The sequence below is a fragment of the Crinia signifera genome, chromosome 7 (assembly GCF_055691185.1).
Source record: "Crinia signifera chromosome 7, ASM5569118v1, whole genome shotgun sequence".
NCBI lineage: Eukaryota > Metazoa > Chordata > Amphibia > Anura > Myobatrachidae > Crinia > Crinia signifera.
In genome coordinates this window covers 148157257-148179086 of record NC_139223.1, presented here as the reverse complement: position 1 = coordinate 148179086, position 21830 = coordinate 148157257, and the positions used below count along the sequence as shown (strand labels likewise).

The window sequence follows — 21830 nt, the reverse complement described above, 5'->3', positions numbered from 1 at the left end:
TAGAGATAGAGAAGAAGAGGACCAAGAATAAAATTTTGGGGGACACCTATTATCAATGGAAGAGCAGGAGAGGTGAAGTCATTAGAGGTACAGCAGGGCAGTATGCCTGTTACTTTGTACATTTCCTCTTTGGGAGTAGCCTGGAGAGGACACACTGCAGGGCACTTTTCTGTAGGGAGTGGGGTCACATGGTGTCATTATTACCCCCCCCCCCTCCCCAACACCCACATACACAATATATGGAAACTCCCAGCAGCTTCCATGATTGCCATGTGTAACATACAATACTGACCACTGTGGGGACCCACACCAAAAATCAGGAGCCTCTTGCACCTTTCGGGAGGGTAGGTAAGTATAGTTTTGTCTGTTACATAATATCACATATCGCTGCTCTTTATGACAATAAGAAATGTTACTTCAGCACCACAGCACCTGCTAAGATTCTAACAGGAAAGAGTTTACAGTATAGGGTAGTTATCACTATTCAGAGGGGGCAGCATCTAGACCAAATCCATATTACTGCTGACTGCAGAGTCTCCCTTGTCATATACAGTATGAGCCTGGAAGGCATTTCACAGCTCCACTATGGTCTCTCGCTTGTCATGTTACGACATAGCTCCTACACATCCAGCATTATAGAAAGGTTGTCAACTAGGAATGTGCAGGAATTTATTATATTGTGCAATTGTATGATTTTCAATCATGTTGAGGGATTTCATATAGTGTAATTATTGTGGAAGGGAAAGATAGGATTGGTTATGTATTAGATATGGAGAGATAAGTTTGTTTTTAATTATGTAGATATATGTTTTTTTAAAATTCAGTTTTATGTTTTAATACATACAATTAATGTATTGGTATATATAACAGTTGCCATTTCAGTGTCCTCTACACCCTGAGGAAGGACATAACTTGGTGGAGGATACCAGCTGGGCCCTGCTGACCTCCTGGTTATATCAAGAACATCATCCCCCTCTGGACTTATTCCGGGTGAGATCTACAGTATTTGGGATGATGTTTGCTTCAGCGGGTACCCCATGTCAAGTGCCACCTGTATTTTATTTTTTGGATTTTATTCTTATTATAACCTTTATTTCTGTACTGTTGTTTGTGAGACACATTTCGGGCAAGATTTTATTGAGGCCCTTATACAGAGGATCCACAACAAAGATACTTTTATATGAATATAGGGGTGTGAGTGAAGGAGAGGAGTTAGATCCATCTCTATCTGAATGTGGAACATATAAAGAAACCTTTATGTGAACTTCAATCACATACGTGTTAACGAGTGTCTAACCAGTATAACAAAATATCCTACACCAGGGGTTCCCAATCTTTTTTGATTCACGGCACCCTAGAGAATCTGAATTGTTTTCACGGCACCCCTAGGTCCCAAAAAAATTAAGTAGATTGGGTTTATATGTGATTCTTAGCGGCAGTTATGTGGTAAAGGGCAGGATTTGCTTCTGTTTGTACACATTCTATGATTGGCAGCCACCAGCACTGGTTTTGCTCATAAATAATTAACCATTAATAATTTGAGTTGGTCCTGGACCACCAACCCGCGGCACCCCTGCATGTGTCCCGAGGCACCCCAGGGAGCCGCGGCACACAGTTTGGGAACCACTGTCCTACACACTAATTGTTTTTTTTTACTTGTTTTTCATATCTGATGAGACAGTGTTGGGGAACATTTGTTTCTTTTGTTGTAATGTGTATAAGGGTTGGTACCCTTACAGTTTGTTTGGTGCAGATTTCTGAGTATTTATTGCATTCATCTATGACTTAATATCAACTCCTTTGTGACAAAATACTATTTCCATAAATTACTAGGACACTGGAAGTTACACTGGGGAATTTAATTACCAGAATAAATTTTCCATGGGTAACTATATCCCCATGAGCTATTCAATTAACCCTGATAAGCCATCACGAGCCATGGCTTACCAGGAGTTTTGTTTCACCTGCCTCAAGCAGTCAAAATAAAATCCCTAAATCAGTCCCATTTTCAAAGACAAAAGGTTTCACTGACCCTGTGGGGGAAACTTACTAAGATGGGAGTTCTATTTCACATGGGATGTTGCCATGGGCAACCAATCAGAATCTACTTCTTATTTATTTAGCACCTTCTAGAAGATAATAGAAAGCATATGATTGGTTGCCTATAGCAACATCCCATCTGAAAGAGAACTCCCATTTTAATAAATTTCCACCTGTCTGTTTTGAGGACCAAATTGTTCAACCCCCCAAAAATATCAGAGAAAGATCAAGAAAAATATGATGTTTCTTCAGAGCTAATTGTAAACCCCCTTTGAATGTGGTTACAATGCGAATAGGAAAAAGTATGAAAGAATCACTCCCGAGGGCAGATCATCTAAGGTGCGCCAAATATCCACCACTGTATGGTGCAATATAGGTAGTTGTATGATGGTACATTAATACCTGTGTTTTGTGCACTAGCTACTGTAAAATCTCTTTCTGTACGTGTATTGTAGATTGCTAATAGTGGCTCAGTATATGTCCATAAAGCCTACGTGGTCTGAATGTATGACATGAACAGGTGGTCGAGACTGACGTTTATATCCATAATGTTGACAATTACACAGTGATGACATAATGTCAACATTGTGAATGTCGTCATCTGATTTTTGCCAATTTTAGAGTTAGCATTTGGCTATGATTAGGTTTGGGGTTAGTTAACATCCCTATAGGAAACAGAATGGCTAACATGCTGGATAATGACAATCAAAATGTTCACATTCAGGCAATGTTGACGTTGTAATTCTTCTCATCCATGTAGACATTCTTAATATCGACATTCAGGACATGTGGACATTTTGATGTTGACACGCTGAATGATGACTTTTCATACCATATCATCATACTCCATGTACTATTTGCATAACATTCAATAACGCTTTTGATAGATATATTTTCGTTTTTTTAATTACTTTTATCATGTGTACCTTTATGTCATTGTTTCTACATTGTTATAGCACGTATGCATTTTATTCAGTTTTAGATTACATTATCCTAATCATTTGTTTAACCTACATTTTGTAAGTATGGGCCTGGTTCAGACTTGCGTATATTCACTGTCTAATGAGCAGGTAAATGCACAATGTCTTCACCCCCACTGACCGAATCCCCACAGTAGCATGCGATCAGATGTGCACGCTTACACATCCACTTGCATATGGACGCATGGAGCAAAAAGCATTCAGTGGTCTGTCACCATCTAATGACTTTTCCTCCCTTTGTGGATAAAAATAAGTCTATATCACTTTTATCCTGGACGGAGATGGCCGAAATGGGGGCGGGCTCTGACATCATGTGATGTAAGCTGCCTACCCCAAGCACACCCCTGCTTTCACAGGGGTACACCAACCATTTGTATGGGCGCGCCAATAAAACACTTGTCTATCGCAAAGGACACTTGTCTATCGCAAAGGACGCGGGGCGGCGGGGGTCCGTGCGGGGCGGCGGTGGGGCGGTGCGGGGCGGTGGGGGATCGCATTCCCCCGATAATGGGTTTTTTACCGCAGTTTTAGCTTAGAGAATCTCCCCCTTTATCACCCTTGCATTAATCTCTTCTTAAGGTTTAATACATCTTCCCCAATGCTTTTTAAAAATACTTGCTGGCAGATAAATATTGCAGCTGTGTTGAAAGTTGATTTCAGTCGCAATTACTTAAGGCTGACTTATACAAATGATGATTATGATTAACTTGGAGTTTCTGTTACACCAGACCATTCGCTAGTAACATGGATTAAGACTTCCTTGGCTGCTAGCGTATAGCTCATTCATTCTGTTGGTACAAATCCACAATATGCTTTTTCAAGCACTTGTTGACATTATCAGAGCAGTCATTTCACAGTGGCATTTACACGTGAATGAATACCCTTTCTGCTTTCACACTACGGTGCTGTATGCATAGCTGCTTATAGTCAAGTAGAAGGATAACTAATGGCTAGTGATGATGAGGAAATAGGAAACAAAAAGTTTATTCTGTAAGGCGCATAAGCTGAGGTACTTTCACCTTTGCCCAGCTGGTAATAAGCAGTATTCAGAAAATGTCCTGTAGCTAGCCAGCCTGAGATGGGACAGCTGCCTGACTGAGGTTTATAGAATTCATATGCCTGGAGGCTGTGCAACTTTATTGGTTACCTCAAGCAATGGAACAACTGCTGTTTCAAATTATACTCATTGGAGTTTTAGTTAAACACAAAACATGTTTTGACACCATACCAATTGTGTTCCAAAATTAAGATGTATTTAACCCATTTTGAAGCTCTAGTTAAAAAATAGGGAATTGAAATTAAAATACAAAGAAAAAGAAAAATATATATAAATATTTCTTAAAACAGAAGATAGATTAAAAAAATATAATAAAATTAAGATGAATAGAGGTTACATGTTTTAAGTGTCAATAAAGCAGGATTTTACAGTGTTCCTGTTTCCTAAGGAAGATTATGACCTTGTTATTGTAATTGTTAATACTCAAAGGGCCTTACAGTATTTAACAAAATAATGGAATAAAGTACATATGTGCTGCTGCTGGAAACCGAATGTTACAGTAAATAGTAGGGATGTGCATCGGCTACTTTTCGCATTTTGGGTTTTGAGTTCTGATTCAGGTTTTGGGTTCTAATGGGTTTTGCCAAAACACCCCCTAAACGGTTTGGGTTTTGGGTTCTGATTTTTTTTTTTAAATCATAAAAACTGCTAAAAATGTTTTTTTTTTTTTGCTCTTACGCTATTATTAACCTCAATAACATTCATTTCCACTCATTTCCAGTCTATCCTGAACACCTCAAACCTCACAATATTGTTTTTAGGGCAAAAGGTTGCACGGAGGTAGCTGGATAACTACAGATGTAGTGCCGCTCATTCAACCTACCTATGGCAATTGTATCAATCCTTCAATTTTAGCGGTCGCAAAAGTCACTGCATATAGTTAGAAATTAGCAGTTTTGCTATGCAGGAGCAAATAGCTTTATCAATAAGGTGTGACAGCTAGTCACTAAGAAATGTGTGATTTAAAATAAATGATAACAAATTTGAATTTAATACAATATAATGAAGATTGTTGTCCAAATTTTTTTTATGAATGTTCTGAAAGAGTAATAATAATAATAACAACAATAATTATAATATATATATATATATATATATATATATATATATATATATATATATATATATATATATGGAAAAAGGGGGGTTTTTCAGAGGGCGCTATCCAATATCAAACAAGTAGAAATCGGATTTAACCGTTTAATATAAAAGTAGAAAAAAACCCTTAATGCGGTATCACAAATACATATAGTATACACATACAAATAAAACTGCTTAATACAGAAAATGGCGCATAAGCTGTACAGATTCACATGAATATTGTTCAATTCAGTAGAGAATAGTCCAACACGTTTCGTCAGTTCCTGACTTCATCAGGGGCAGATAGCATAGCCAGCAGACACTGTAAGTTATAACAATGCAGAAAATCAATTAAAACAATACATAACTTATTGCCACTCATAAGAGAGAGATCAAGGACAAGGGAAGGAGATGGAGGAGGAAAGAACGACCAAAATGGAGGAGGAGAAACGACCAAGATGGAGGAGGAATATTTGCAAGAGTGTGTAACCCCCTATTCTCTACTGACGGTAAGGACGGTAAAAAATATAGTAGGTTTTTACAAGCGCTGGAGGGATGAGGGTGGGTGGGTACCGTAAGTAGAGTACAGAGGCAGGTATACTGATAGGAGCAGTAAGAGGAGTAGGTAGAATAAAGAAATTAAAAGTAAAGGTAAATAAATAAAGCAAAAAGAAAAAAATATTAATAATAAAAATAAAAATGGAATAAAATAAAATAAAAATAAAAATAAATATAAATATAAAATAAAAATAAATATAAATCAAAATCAAAATGAAAATAAATATAAATAAAAATAAAACACAAATAAAAATAAAAATGAAAATAAAAATAAAAACAATAAACGCTAACAACTAAATGTTTACACTCCTTCTTGGAGTTTGTAGAAGCAGTCCAGTAGTATGAGAGAGTAGGAGAGCGTTAGGCTGGCTTACCCTGCACTAATTATGTAGTGCCGCAAGACGCAGGCTAAGTACCGTTCTGCCGGAGTTCCGGAGTTTCTTTTACAAGTGACGTCACCTGCCGGCTTTTACCTTGCGCTTGTAGCGGCACTGGCGGGCGGCTTGCTCTATGTCTCCGTCTCCGTCTGGGGGGCTTCCTGGTTCATATAACGCGTTTCACACAACAGTGCTTTGTCTATTCTCTACTGAATTGAACAATATTGAACAATATTCATGTGAATCTGTACAGCTTATGCGCCATTTTCTGTATTAAGCAGTTTTATTTGTATGTGTATACTATATGAATTTGTGATACCCCATTAAGGGTTTTTTTCTACTTTTATATTAAACGGTTAAATCCGAATTGTACTTGTTTGATATTGGATAGCGCCCTCTGAAAACCCCCCCTTTTTCCATTTCTATTCTGGGTCTTGTCTAACAGAGGACCCCCCAGAGGTGCTGCTCCCACTTTTTCAAGCGCAGAAAGGGTTCCCCCATTTGCTATATATATATATATATATATATATATATATATATATATATATATATATATATATATATATATATATATATATATATATATGCATGTGGAGATCCCGCCTATGCCGATTGCGCTACACGGCATTGACGGGTAAGTCTGCCGGCAGACCCCTTGTACCCTGGGAACAGGTATTTTCTCCTAACCGCTCAAACGAGCATACAAGACTTTGAACAAAGCTACTCTTTTACACCCACTTGGCCAGTGCACCAGGACTATATATGTTTGTCCTGTGACCCCCTGTCCTTTTGTGTGTGTATACCGGTAGTAGCAGTCATTATTTTTTACTATCATTATTATTATTATTATTATTTGTATTGAGCATAATATAGTGTATTTTTAACAAATACAGTACCTATACATTGCCATTTAAATTGACTTTTTATATTGTTAAACCTGTTGTAATAAAAGTTACTTCAATTTTTATCATAACCAATGTGTTTGTATATTATTTGAATATTGTCAGTGAAGCACAGGGTGTACATCCCCACTTGATGTATTTGCACTACCTGTCGCTTTCTTATTGGTGGTACTACTTTTCCACATCCTCAGTCTGGCAAGCCAATGTATATTAAACATACTTTGACTTGCAATAGCAAGTATGTGGTGTATCAAATTGTCTGTCCCAGTGGGTTGTCATACATAGGTAAAACCGAGCGGTCCTTTAAGGAACGTATGGCAGCCCACAGGTCATCAATTAAATCAGCACTTGCATCAGGTACCAGTGAACAACCGGTTACCCGGCAGGTCATACGATGGCACAATTGAAGTACCGCATGATAGACCATGTGCCTGCCTCTATCAGGGGAGGCAACAGGGGTCTATCCTTATTAAAATGAGAAGCAAGATGGATTTTGAGACTTGAAACTGTAGTCCCAAAAGGTCTTAATGACCACACTGGTATTAGTGTACTGTCACTTTAAATATTCAAAAATCTGAAATGCATATCTGCAATGATCTTTGTTTGATATGTGCATATTCTTGTACTGGTAACTACAGTCCTAATGGGTCCTAAATGATTATATGGATTTGGGAGTACTGTTACTTTCAAATCTAAATGTGAAATGATCTTTTCTGGTTCTGTGTATATATTTTTGTATGGTTACAGTTCCGTAATCTTTTTCACTTCGGTGATTTAAACCCCAATATGCATAGTCTAGTTATATATCTTAATTGTTATCTCTATGCTGCTGCTCCTATATATGTATTTATGTATTTTAAATGTCTGTTCTTATCCTATGTTGTTATTGTTAGGTGGTTGCCTATATACGGCCGCGTGACGCATCCTCACAGGAGCCGGGATCGGCGTCGGAGAGATGACGTCACGCGTCCAGCGCCGTCGCCCGGGTGCGTGGTCCCGCCAGCGATAACGCGCCAGCTTTTAGGTAAGATTTGTTCTGTTATATGTTGTTAGCCTGATGAAAATGCCGCTATAGGCTTTGAAACTTTGCCTTTGTGCTAAATAAATTTAACTCGTTTTTGGTGAATGGTTTGCCGCATCCTTTCTTCAAGTTAGTCTACATCTTCATGCAGGCACCCATGCAGTAAACCACGTAAGGAGGCTGTGCCGGACAATGTGGATTGTTTATATATATATATATATATATATATTGTAAGCTTGCAGCAGGGCCCTCTAACCCCCAAGTCTGTCTGTTACCCAGTTTGTGTTATCACTGTCTACTACTGTAAAGCGCAACGGAATCTGCTGCGCTATATAAGAAACTGTAAATAAATAATAAATATATATATATAAGCTAGGGCTCGCAATACTAAAACTACAAAATATAACAGTGATGGGCTACTCCAGTATAATAACACCAAGTACTACTGTTGCAGTCATGCAGTCATGTTGATTGAGGCAGAAATGACCATTTAAAGGGGCGGAGGCAGATGCACCATGGCAACCAATATAATCAAGTTCAATATTATCCATATATAATGCACAATAATGTACACCGATAAGTATGCACAGTATAATAATCACAATACTAAGAAAAACATACACAAATAAAGTATAAACATATATACACAGTAATCATCATCTATAACCACAATAGTAAATATTATAATGATGGTCAATGCCAAAAAGTTGCAAAAAATTACAAACAATTTTTTGCAAAAACATTTTTAGCTTGGTAACTACAGGCACCCATGATCCACAAACAGCACTCAGGGTACAAGAAAACAAATGAGAGGATTGTTTTCATTATGTCCACTGGGAGATTTGGTACTTAATCTATGTATCCAATGGGACTCAAGTCGGCAAAGCATCAGGACTTGGTCACCACCCCTTATTGGTTTGGGTACATGGTTTGGAGACTGGCTTGTCGGTTGAACCTGTTTATAAGGCCGCTCTGATAGAGCTCCAATGATTGGCCATTCTGTCCAGGAAGGATCTAGTGGTCATTCCAGCATAATATAATGCACAGGGGCACATCAAAACATACACAATAGAACTGGTGCATGTTAATTGGTGTCGGATTTTGATTCTGCTAATATTGTGTTGATAACCAAGCAATGTGCCGCTGATCATGGCGTGACATATAGTACAGCCAGCACAATGGTAGCATCCTCCTTTGGCTGTAATACTGTGTTGGCCCGAGTAGTGGATATAGAGTAGGTCTCATCAGCATCTGCTTTAGGTTAGGTCCACACTGATATGAGTTCATCGGTGGACATGATTTCTGCTGTTTCAGTGCAGAATCACTAGCAATCGATGCCAAATGTTTATTGTAAACTTTTTGCGCTGAATAGGAGGTATGATCATAATTTCTGACCCTGACAATCTGCGGTGTCTCCTTGGCTTTGCCCACCTGGTCCATGGGATGTAGATGATGAGAGTAACCTTCTGTGAGTAGACCTCTAACCCGGAATCATTCCTTCATTTCCTGTAGAGGAGTTAGTCCATAATATGCGCAGGAACGGAGATATGGGAAGGCTTTCTTTTAATCTAACCGGATGCTGCCTGTTCACCTGCAATAGCATTTTGTGATCCATTTTGTTCCAAAATAAGGTATATCCTAATTTATTAGAATTGCGGAACAGTGTGGCATCAAGAATGTCCACTGAGTGGTGGCTGAGGGCATAGGTGAATTAGGCCAGCCAACCATTGACAAAAACGTATCTTCTGTTCCCAACCAAATTAAAAATATGTTGTCTATATAACGTAGATAGCTGATGAGATGGGCGCTAAATCTGGGCAGAATACTGTATGTCTGCTCTTCCGAGTTTATGTATAGATTGGCATAGGATGGTGCCAAATTGGACCCCATTGCTGTGCCATTGATTTGGGCATAATAGTCTTTCCCATACATTAAAAACTTCTGCGTAAGAACCAGCTCAATCAGTGTGAGTAAAAATTCAGTGGGGGGTTTAGTCTGAGGGTTGGATATAAACTGCTGGGATGTGGCCTCCATGCCCACATGAATAGGTATCACTGTATAAGGGGACTGTATGTCCATTGTAACAAGCCAGGTCTCAGTCTGTGGTAGAGTAATATCCTTAATCTTGGCTATAAAGTCAGGTGTGTCACGAAGGTACAGTAACTCTGGGTCTGGTGTACAGAGGGTTGCAAAAAATCGATCCACATAAAGTGCCAAGGGTTGTAACAAGGACCCCCTGGCTCAGATAATGAGTCAGCCAGGGGTTTTGTCCAAACACTAATAAACTTTAGGAAGGGTGTAAATAATTGGTGTACTGAGGAAGTAAATGTTCAGAAACAAAGATGTTTTAGTTTCCATATCAACTACATTATCAATCTGTCTCTTAATAGAGGCTGTAAGATTGAACTCCAACTTAGTGTATGTTGATGAATTCGCAAGTTGGCATAGTATCTCATGGTCATAATCGCCCCAATTTTGTAAAATCAGTGCCCCGTTCTTGTCGGTGGGACAGATGACAATCACTGAGTTATTGAGTAGCTTGGTCAATGCCTGCTGCTGAGTAAAGCTTAAGTTGTGATATTTGGGCTAAGTCGTGACTTTGGAATTCATATCAAATTCAGTTATTCTTTGAAATGTGTTTATATGGGTATTAAACGAGGGGGGGGGGGATGAAATGTACTTGGTCTAGAAAACTGACCAGGAGGTCTAGCATAAGTCATTTTGGCAGAATGTGCATACAAGCGAAACTTCCTGACAAAGCGGTAATTGTCCACCATCCACTCAAATGGATCAAATTCCATAGTAGGTATGAAGGTCAAACCAAATGAAAGTATTGACCATTCTGCTTATCGATGTACATTTTTGCACAATAATTATGGATAATATTGTACTTGATTATGCTGGTTGCCATGGTGCATCTGCCCCTGCCCATTTAAATGGTAATTTCTGCCTCAATCAATAGGACTGCAACAGTAGTCAGTGTTATTATACTGGCTTAGCCCATCGTTGTTATATTTTGTAATTTTAGTATGGTGAGCCCTAACTTATATATATATTCTGTATTTTTCACTTATGTTTCTAAAGCTGCTTTCACATTGCAAACCTGCTTTCAACCCGTTTTTTTGTAAACATTTCTTAAAACGGGTCTAAAGCCAGTTAAACCCCTTTCACATTGGATGTTGTAACTGGTATATTACCATTTCAATACCGTTTTTGTACCATTCACATTCAACCCATTTCACCCATAGAAAACAGTGGATGTCATTTTAAATGGACATTTCTGGGACACAGGCTCACATATGAGGTTTTTACAGCATAAAAAGGAGTGGGTGGGTAAAAATAAAAATAAAGTAAGGTAAAATAAATAAGTAGAAATAAATAAATAAGGAAAAAAAGTCTCCTCTCTGCACGGAGGATACGGTCGATCATAAGATGGTCGACACTAGTGGGTCGACATGTTGAAAGGTCGACAGGTGTCTAGGTCAACATGGCAGAAGGTCGTCTTGAGTCTAGGTCGACAGGGGACAATGTCGACAGCTGTCTAGGTTGACACATGCGTTAGGTTGACATGGGTTAGGTCTACATGGAGTTTTTCACGTTTTTTTGAGGTGACATGTGCCGACAGGCGGTATTTCATGCCCTACCATCCACCAGGGCATGGTGGGAGAATAAAAAACACTGGGCCTTATTTTGGTTTATTCTTTCTGACAAAATCCTTCTTAGATGGGCAAAACCATGTGCACTGCAGGTGGGGCAGATGTAACATGTGCAGAGAGAATTAGATTTGGGTGGGGTTTTTCTTCAAAGTGAGATCTATATTGAAGTGTAAAATCATGCAGTCAGTATTTTCCCTGCACAGAAACAAAATAACTCACCCAAATCTAATTCTCTCTGCACATGTTACATCTGCCCCCCTGCAGTGCACATGGTTTTGTCCATCTAAGAAGGATTTTGTCAGAAAGAATGAACTAGAATAAACCCCACTATTCAAAGCATGGCAAGCGCAGCGAGCCATTTGAAGGGACGCATTGCACTTAAAACAGTGTCCATGTCGACTGTGTCGACATTCGGGTAAAAAACTGTGAAAAACCCCATGTCGACATTACCCACGTCGAACTAGACACCTGTCGACCTTGTCCCGTCGACCTAGACTCATGTTGACTTTCTGCCATGTTGACCTAGACACCTGTCGACCTTCCAGCATGTCGACCCAACAGTGTCGACCTAAGGACTGTTGACCAAATGATCCCAACACCTGCACAGTATGCATTGGGTTAAAAAGTCTCCTCTCTGCTCTTTACATCCTGCCTGTGCCTGGTGAGATCACCAGGGAGATAGCCTATCACCCTCTGTGACCTGCTAATGACTTGTAAATACAGTTTCAGAGCCATTCAAACTACAAATGGATGGCTCTGAAATGGGTAGGACATTACTTTTAACCCATTTTGAATTAATGGTATTTTAAAACCAGTAAATTCTTCTGGACTTTTCACATTACAGCAAAAAACGTTTTAAACCCATTTAAAATCGGCAATATACAGTACTGTGTTTTATCTGTAATGTGAAAGGGGTATAAATTGCCACCAACACTAAATATCTGTATAATGGCGTGCATTCCATTTGCTGGTTTTCGGTGCTGTGGAATTCACGACACTTGTTTCCAGCTAGGGGAACCACACGGCCTTGACACTTCCACCGTACAAGACTTTTGTCGTGTGTACTGTTCACAGATGCCCCGCATTATGGATGCAAGTTATGTGTAAGAATTTGTTGTCTTTATGGTGTATTTGGGTCACCATTATTGGCTTCTACACCTGTAGGGGTTTAACACATTAGCAAGACCATTTAAGGGGTGTCCCAGGCACAGCTCATTATGCTGCTTTCCGCCCTGCTGCACAGTTGTCTTTTGCCTGTCTTGAAAAAGGACCAGCTGGTCCGAAATGTCGACTTTGTTTGGTAATATATTAAACACTTTTCAAACTTTGGATTTCTCGTGAGTGCCCTCTATTTGGACCACAGTGGTCTGAACTTAGATTTATAGGTACTTGTTTCCTAGCACGGCCACAACGATCATGATCGTGGGCATCGTGAGGAAAAACCGGGGACATCGCGGCCATCGCAAGCACTAAAAAATCGGGTGCGATGGTCTATACGCGATGCCCGCGATTTCCCCATAGGGAACAATGTTAAATGCCTCAATTTAGCCGCGATGCCCCCGATTTCCCATAGGAAACAATGTTAAATGGGTCAATTTACCCAAATCATCATAGGGAACAATGTTAAATGGGCCATAAACCCCCCAAAACACCCCTGAACAGTGAATTGTCCCCCCAAAAGTATTTTACGCCACCCCACGGTCAACGCGAACCCGAAGCGTGGCGAGCGCAGCGAGCCCGCGAGGGGCGGTGGTACGCGTCCTCCGACCTTTTCATACCCCCACTATCCACGTCGACGTGGAGTTGAGAATAGAATAGTGTGGCGAGCGCAGCGAGCCACCGAGCCCGAAGCGTGGCGAGCGCACGCGGATACCTGTGAAGCCCGCGAAGGGACGCGTTTACCTGTGAAGGTATCCGCGTCCGCTCGCTACGCTCGCCACGCTTCGGGCTCGGTGGCGAGCGAAGCTTGCCAAGGGAGATGTATAACTGTGAGCTGTGCGTCTGGTGAGACAGCCCACTGACGAAGTCCTTGACGACGAAACGCGTTTGGGCGTGCCTCACCTGACGCAAGAATCTACACCCAGCACTGACACTGATCGGGAGAGGGAGAGCTGCTGCCGTTGAAAAGATCCTGGTAAAAATCATCCATCCGGTGTATCTTGACCAGCGCGGTTCCCCAGCTGTGTACTCCGACGGTGACGTGTTGTTGGTTGTCATACATATCATGTGGTACTCAAGCCCACACTGATGAATAGTGGGGTACGAGCATATGTATTTTATTGAATCTTTTATCAATTGGCAGTCTGCCTTTTAAAATAAAAAACGTTGTTGCACTAAGAAGCGCTTCCCTCTGTACCTTTTCTGCAGATTGTTTTAATCCCTTTGGATCCAGGGATTCCCCATGAGTTGGAAGCTGCGGTTCTAAATGAGAATCTAGTGCCCCTTTACAGACCCGGAGAAAGGACTGTGAACTGTGACTAGACCCTAACACTCAGGTGTAGTGGTTTTTTAGAAAGACTTTGAAACCTAAAAAAACCAGCGCACCTCCCTCCTCCAATTTTAAATATAAATATATATATATATATATATAATTGGGGGTTTGGATTCTGTATTGCGCTAAATACTAATGCAGCACCTCCAAAATTCCTCCTGTTAGTGAGGAATAACAAGAAATACAAGGAAAAAGGGGTGATTGGAGTGCGCAACCTAATAGTCTCTATGGTCACGTGTATGACATGTACCACCAAGTTTGTCCAATCAGTATTCAGAAGTCCTTTCTGAAGGTATTTTCTGTGTGTCCAATATTGAGTTTGTTTGCAGTAATCATGCGATTTTCTTTTTTGAAAAAACTTTTTATTTCGAAAAGCAACCCAACGCGTTTCGTCTTTACGACTTCATCAGGGGTACAACTGGGAATGGTACAGAAAGAAAGAGGGGTACTTTTAAGTACATAAAATACAATCTCTTTATGTTAAAATTTAACAAAATAAAATAATTATTATATTACATATGATGTATGATTATATAAATGACAATCCATACAGTAGGTATTGCCGATTGAAATGGATTTAAATATATCTGAAATATTAAAAAATATATATATATAATTAAAATAATGTTATTCAATAAGAAAGAGGGGGGAGGGAGAGCTAGCTAACATAGGGTGAGTGAGGTTTCACTTACCAATATGGTATTGAAGATATAGCCAACCTTTTATAAAGAGTTGGATATTCCAAAAAATAGTGGTGGATCTATTTTGGATGTTCACAATTGGAGGGTGATTAATCGGTCACCAGTTTAGATCTGTTTTAGAATAATTACCATTAGAAATTATATCCATACATTATATGAAAAAAAGTCAAAAATTGGAAAGTATATAAAAGAATTTTCCTAATTTACATAAAATATTGGGTGACTCTAAATAATTATATTTAATCTTAAAAATGGATTAGGGTTCTTATCACTCACCAATATAGTACTGTGGGTGTGTCCCACCTTTTACAGATTGTTAAATATTCGTTGGTTTGTGGGTGATCAATCGGTCACCAACTTGGATCTGTTTTAGGAATAGTAACTACCATTAGCAATCTGTTTCTACATTATATATAAAAAAATAGTAATAAAAATATTTAGGAAGGTTTCCCTTATTAACATAATAGAATTGATGGCTTTATGTAAGGATTGTATTCTATTGAATAAGAATAAAAAGGACCGAGTCTACCAGCCAAGCCCATGGTAACCTTCCGAAGGGCCACTAATCTAAAGAGCATCATTGCCCCAAGCAGATTAAAAGTCTCTAACCCTGATCCCTTACCGAAGAAAACGTTTCTAAACTCCTCCAATAGATGTGTACCTTGTAATCGGTGCATTTGCTGTAAATTTCTGGAAAAAAGTCCATTCCAACACAAGCTGGATCAAAAGAAAACCTTAAAATTAAATTCAAATTGTACATGTAATACCACCTTCGTAATCTACAGAATTAAGTGCAACTGCGGCCACTCCTATATAGGAAAAACGAAACGACAGCTAAAAATACGCATTCAGGAGCACATGCGCAACATAAAGAATAAATTCATGTTGCATAGTTTGTCAAGGCATTATTCCGAAAAACATAGTTCTAAAATAGACAAGGAAAACTTTTCGGTTACAGTTCTTGAATGCATCAAGTTGGATCCCAGAGGGGGTGATAGAGAACTAACCCTGGCAAAACGAGAAAGTTTCTGGATCTTTACCATGAACACACTTATTCCAAATGGGCTAAATGAGAATATCGACATAGTCTCATTCTTATAATAATGTAGCGATAAAAGTAAAACACTTCTATTGTCCTCAACAACGGAAATTATTGAATCATAGTTAATTCACTTATCTTTATCACATAGTTAATACACTTATCTTTATTAATTATAGACCAAATGTATTCCTTTATTTATGGTATAATATGCCCTTGCATTCCTTTATTCATTGTATGACCTATCCTATAAACTCTGATTTAAGGATATAAGAATCTATGCACATAAGGACTGGTATATATTATAATTATTCTGTATACTCTGTATAACCTTATCAATTACGTATTGTTAATATTAATATCTATGATCTCTGTCATTCTAAAGAGATCAGCACTGATTGACTCTGGGAACAGATACAGACTATGTAATATACTCTGTACAGCCTTATCAATAACGTATTGTTAATATTAATATCTATGATTTTTGTCATTCTAAAGAGATCAGCATCGACTGACTCTGGGAACAAATACAGACCATTTATATATATAGATATGGGACAAATACAAGGTGTAATTGTTTACTCTGTAAATGCACAGGTTGTCTTATTGGCACTTGATCACCCCAAAGAACATTACCTATTTCTCTAAATCACGGACCTATATAAATTCATTAAGTGAGCAATTATATAGTAAAAATGAAATTGGCACTCGATCACCCCAAAGAATATTACCCACTCCTCTAAACCACAGACCTATTATATAAATTCACTGAGTGAGCAATATATAGAAAAAATGTAATTATCAGTTATTATAGGTGTATATTAATACACAAGAGCACTCTACTAGAGAATAAGATACACTACCAATTGTCACACCTATTACTAATTTTTTACACCTATTTATCTGGAATGTATGACTCAGATTATTGAGGCATTAATTATATGTACGTATTAAATATTAATTATCAGCACTTGTAGGAGTATATGAATACGCTATTAAATATCACACTTATATTAATTAATTTTATATTATTCCGTTTATCTGGAACTATTATTCAGGTTATAGATATATTCTCCGTTAATCCCAGTATTTTTTATATTTAGGAAGCACCAGATTTAACACATCACCTAATGTCAGCAATTGTTTTTATAATTAGCTATTAAAAGCGGAGATATCTTGGCAATGCGCATAAATAGTTCTAATGAATATGTGTCATATAGGTTTATACACCCCATACACCACCCGGCAACTCGGGACTATGGAACGCACATTTAAGTATTTTGAAGCGCACACGATCAAACTGTGCGCCTCCCATATTAAGTCATCACGGAGAATTACAGACAGAGCGCCTGGCAGATATAGATGGAGCGCACACGTTACGGTGACGTGCGCTCCATATACTGAGAAACGGAACTACCATATTTGGCAATTGGAACGCACACAGCTCCAGCGTGCGTTCCACTTATAAGAAAGTAATAAAAACAGAGTGCGAGATCAGTTATTTTAGCAATGTTACAAGCCAGTGAATCTTTAATATCAGACAATTCTATCACCAATTAGCCAACGCATTCACACTTATTATTTATGGGGAAAAGCACATAATTAGCTTCACATTAAACAGGAAGTAATTAGAGCCTGCATCGCTATAAATACACAGCAAGCACGTCCCTCACTATACACCAGAGTGAGCGAGGAGGAGGTATTCATTTGGAAGAGTTCCTGGTAAGCCAACAAGTGCATATTGTTATACTTTGTATCTAACAATGAAATGTTATCATGTATATACATCAGGCTTTGTTTATTCAACCTAGCCACTCATGCACTGTTACATTGTGTATAAGTCTCACATGTGTGTCAAATTTCATCTATCGAGCCCAGGTATTCATGTATTGTTGCACTATGTATCCATGCTGGAATTTTCACTCCATATTTGTATTATTGAAATTATTTGGATCCTTCCTGTAAACTATACTGCAGCTGATTAGAGAATGCCACATGGATGGTATACATTGTAAGAATCTATATATTAGAGCTGATCAATTTAATTTAGAGTTCTAAATAACTTTTTATGTATATCCAGTGTGGTCTGGGGCAGTTTTTTATTTTTATTCTTATTCAATAGAATACAATCCTTACATAAAGCCATAAATTCTATTATGTTAATAAGGGAAACCTTCCTAAATATTTTTATTACTATTTTTTTATATATAATGTAGAAACAGATTGCTAATGGTAGTTACTATTCCTAAAACAGATCCAAGTTGGTGACCGATTGATCACCCACAAACCAACGAATATTCAACAATCTGTAAAAGGTGGGACACACCCACAGTACTATATTGGTGAGTGATAAGAACCCTAATCCATTTTTAAGATTAAATATAATTATTTAGAGTCACCCAATATTTTATGTAAATTAGGAAAATTCTTTTATATACTTTCCAATTTTTGACTTTTTTTCATATAATGTATGGATATAATTTCTAATGGTAATTATTCTAAAACAGATCTAAACTGGTGACCGATTAATCACCCTCCAATTGTGAACATCCAAAATAGATCCACCACTATTTTTTGGAATATCCAACTCTTTATAAAAGGTTGGCTATATCTTCAATACCATATTGGTAAGTGAAACCTCACTCACCCTATGTTAGCTAGCTCTCCCTCCCCCCTCTTTCTTATTGAATAACATTATTTTAATTATATATATATTTTTTAATATTTCAGATATATTTAAATCCATTTCAATCGGCAATACCTACTGTATGGATTGTCATTTATATAATCATACATCGGGTATGTAATATAATAATTATTTTATTTTGTTAAATTTTAACATAAAGAGATTGTATTTTATGTACTTAAAAGTACCCTTCTTTCTTTCTGTACCATTCCCAGTTGTACCCCTGATGAAGTCGTAAAGACGAAACGCGTCGGGTTGCTTTTCGAAATAAAAAGTTTTTTCAAAAAAGAAAATCGCATGATTACTGCAAACAAACTCAATATTGGACACACAGAAAATACCTTCAGAAAGGACTTCTGAATACTGATTGGACAAACTGGGTGGTACATGTCATACACGTGACCATAGAGACTATTAGGTTGCGCACTCCAATCACCCCTTTTTCCTTATATATATATATATATATATATATATATATATATATATATATATTTCTGTAGGGCCAGCACACACAAATTTCAATTTAGCAACTGCTGGGGTGCCAACTTAGGCTTGTGATCCCGGGGGTACAGCCAAATCTATAGTCCAATGTAAAGAGCACTCACCAGTCTTCCAATCTTACTGCCAATAAAAATTTAATACATCACCAGAGTTTCACAGCAGAATGTCGACGTTTCGAGCCACTGCGGGCCCTTTGTCAAGACAGTGGTGGATGGGTCACAGCTCCAAAAGTACTTTTGGAGCTGTGACCCATCCACCACTGTCTTGACAAAGGGCCCGCAGTGGCTCGAAACGTCGACATTCTGCTGTGAAACTCTGGTGATGTATTAAATTTTTATTGGCAGTAAGATTGGAAGACTGGTGAGTGCTCTTTACATTGGACTATATATATATATATATATATATATATATATATATATATATATATACGGCTCCAGTAACATCGACGGCACTCTGAGACTTGATGAATGGTGACAAAAGTGAAGTTTTATTGGTCTACATGTTTCGTGGTGGCTTACCCATCTTCAGGACAAAAGCAAAGTGAACACACTGTGAGTTAAATACCCCATACATAACTTACCCCTCCCGCTGGCTTATATATACACACACACACATAAAATAATAATAATTATTGCTATAACACATACACACACACACACACACACACACACACATATATATATTATTATTTTTATTATTATTATTATTTGAATCTATATGTGAGGATGGGAGTACCAATATTTATCTTGCCGCCGGGTAACTGAGATGAATACAAAAGGTGACATGATTTCTCTAATTAAGCAAACAAGTTCTTTACAATTTTTGGACTTTTAAGTGTATTACGCATTTTAGTTCTCTGTAAAGCCACTTCTTTCGGTACTTGTGTATTTTGGCGGCGCCCATCACATCGTATACCATAACGCATGCGATGGTATGCGATGCGACGCAATTTCGTGCCATAGTGTACGATGGCATACAATTTTCAAATTGTATGCCATTGTACATGGCATACAATGCCATACGATGCGATTAAAAATTGAATAAGCACCCTAATGGCATGCTTTTACAATGTTAAGCACCCTAATGGGTGCTTACAATGTTAAATGCACCCCCACGCCACCCCCCCACTATAAACGTGAACCCTAAGCGTGGGGAGCGCAGCGAGCCCGCGAGGGGCGTCGGTACGCGTCCTACGACCTTTTCATACCCCCACTATCCACGTCGGCGTGGAGTTGAGAATAGAAAGTGTGGCGAGCGCAGTGAGCCACCGAGCCCGAGCCCCTGGAGGGCTTCACAGGTGTCCGCGTGATGAGCCACGCAAGGGGACGCGGACACCTGTGAAGCCCGCCAGGGGACGTGTATACCTGTGAAGGTATCCGCGTCCGCTCGCCACGCTTCGGGCTCGCCACACTTTCTATTCTCAACTCCACGCCGACGTGGATAGTGGGGGTATGAAAAGGTCGTAGGACGCGTACCGCCGCCCCACGCGGGCTCGCTGCGCTCGCCACGCTTCGGGTTCACGTTTATAGTGGGGGGGGTGGCGTGGGGGTGCATTTAACATTGTAAGCACCCATTAGGGTGCTCAAAAGCACCCTTTAGGGTGCTTATACGATTTTTCATCGCATAGGGGGGTCAAAATCGTATCGCATCGCATGCCATCGGGTACATGGCATGCGATGCGATACGTTCATCGTACGATGCTGAAATCGGGCGCTGCCAAAATACACAAGTACCCTTCTTTCTGCTTTGGTTTATGTTTTGTTTATTCAATGGTAAGAATTAAAGACATTGACTTTGGCCTTGAGCTTATGCTTTGGGATATTTTTAACCCTTTTTTTCCTCCCCAATAAACATTTAAAATCATCACGGCATTCAAATTCTTACCTTTTTTTTCTCCTCTTCTTTTTATTGTTCTCAAGTATGTTGTATTAGTGTCGCACGCATATTTGCAATATGCTTTTGTTTACTGTGTGTTTTTCTCTCATCTTATGTTCTGTATTAAATAAAGAGATTTCAAAATATAAAAACATATGGCATAGTAGCTGTACTCACTTTGCTTTTATTCTACAGACAATGGTTCTCTATCAATAAAACACTTTATAGTTGTCTGCCAAATGAGGTTGTTGAAGTCTTTGCATTAAGTTGATTTCCATTTCAAAGAACACACACACACAAAAAAAATAAAGACAGAAAACAGTGCAAGTAAAACAAATATAAGGAACCATTAATTGTTGGCCCTGTAGTGTGCAATTAGTCACATAAGAGTCTGAATCATTATATAAAGCTGACTGTCAGAGCTACATTTGCATAGGATTTATGCAGATTACATAAATGTTAGCTAAAAATGACCACTAGAGCAAGTCATTAGCGGCTGTGTAGGTATCCTTAGCACAAACACAAATCCAGCATATTTTCTATGCAAATGACTGCAGATTGAAAAACCCATCAATAGGTGCTACAGTCTGCAAATAGTTTCAGTGTCGGCTTGGCAACTGTGACTCACACTGTTGGACAAGTGAAAAGAAAACCACAGTCAGCAGCTATTCAGCAGCAAATCATTAATTAATTACATTTTAATGAACCTTAAGCGGCTACTGTGGGAGCCTTCAGAAGTTTATCAAAAATGAAGAATTGCCTTGTGTAAATCTTAAGCTGACTAAAAATGCATATAGCCTCAAGGCAATAGTACTGCACAATTTATACATATCATGGAAACTCTTACAGCTGAGTCTGTGGCAGAA

The 21830-nt window shown here is 38.6% G+C and overlaps 1 long non-coding RNA gene across 1 annotated transcript in view; it reads right to left on the bottom strand.

Moving 5' to 3' along the window:
- LOC146019565 (uncharacterized) overlaps window positions 1–21082 on the bottom strand; it is a 43317-nt gene extending 22235 nt beyond the window's left edge. The window contains exon 1 of the long non-coding RNA XR_014450603.1: window positions 20974–21082. This is a non-coding gene — a long non-coding RNA (uncharacterized LOC146019565). The remainder of the gene's footprint in view (window positions 1–20973) is intronic.
- Between the last annotated feature and the right edge of the window lie 748 nt (window positions 21083–21830).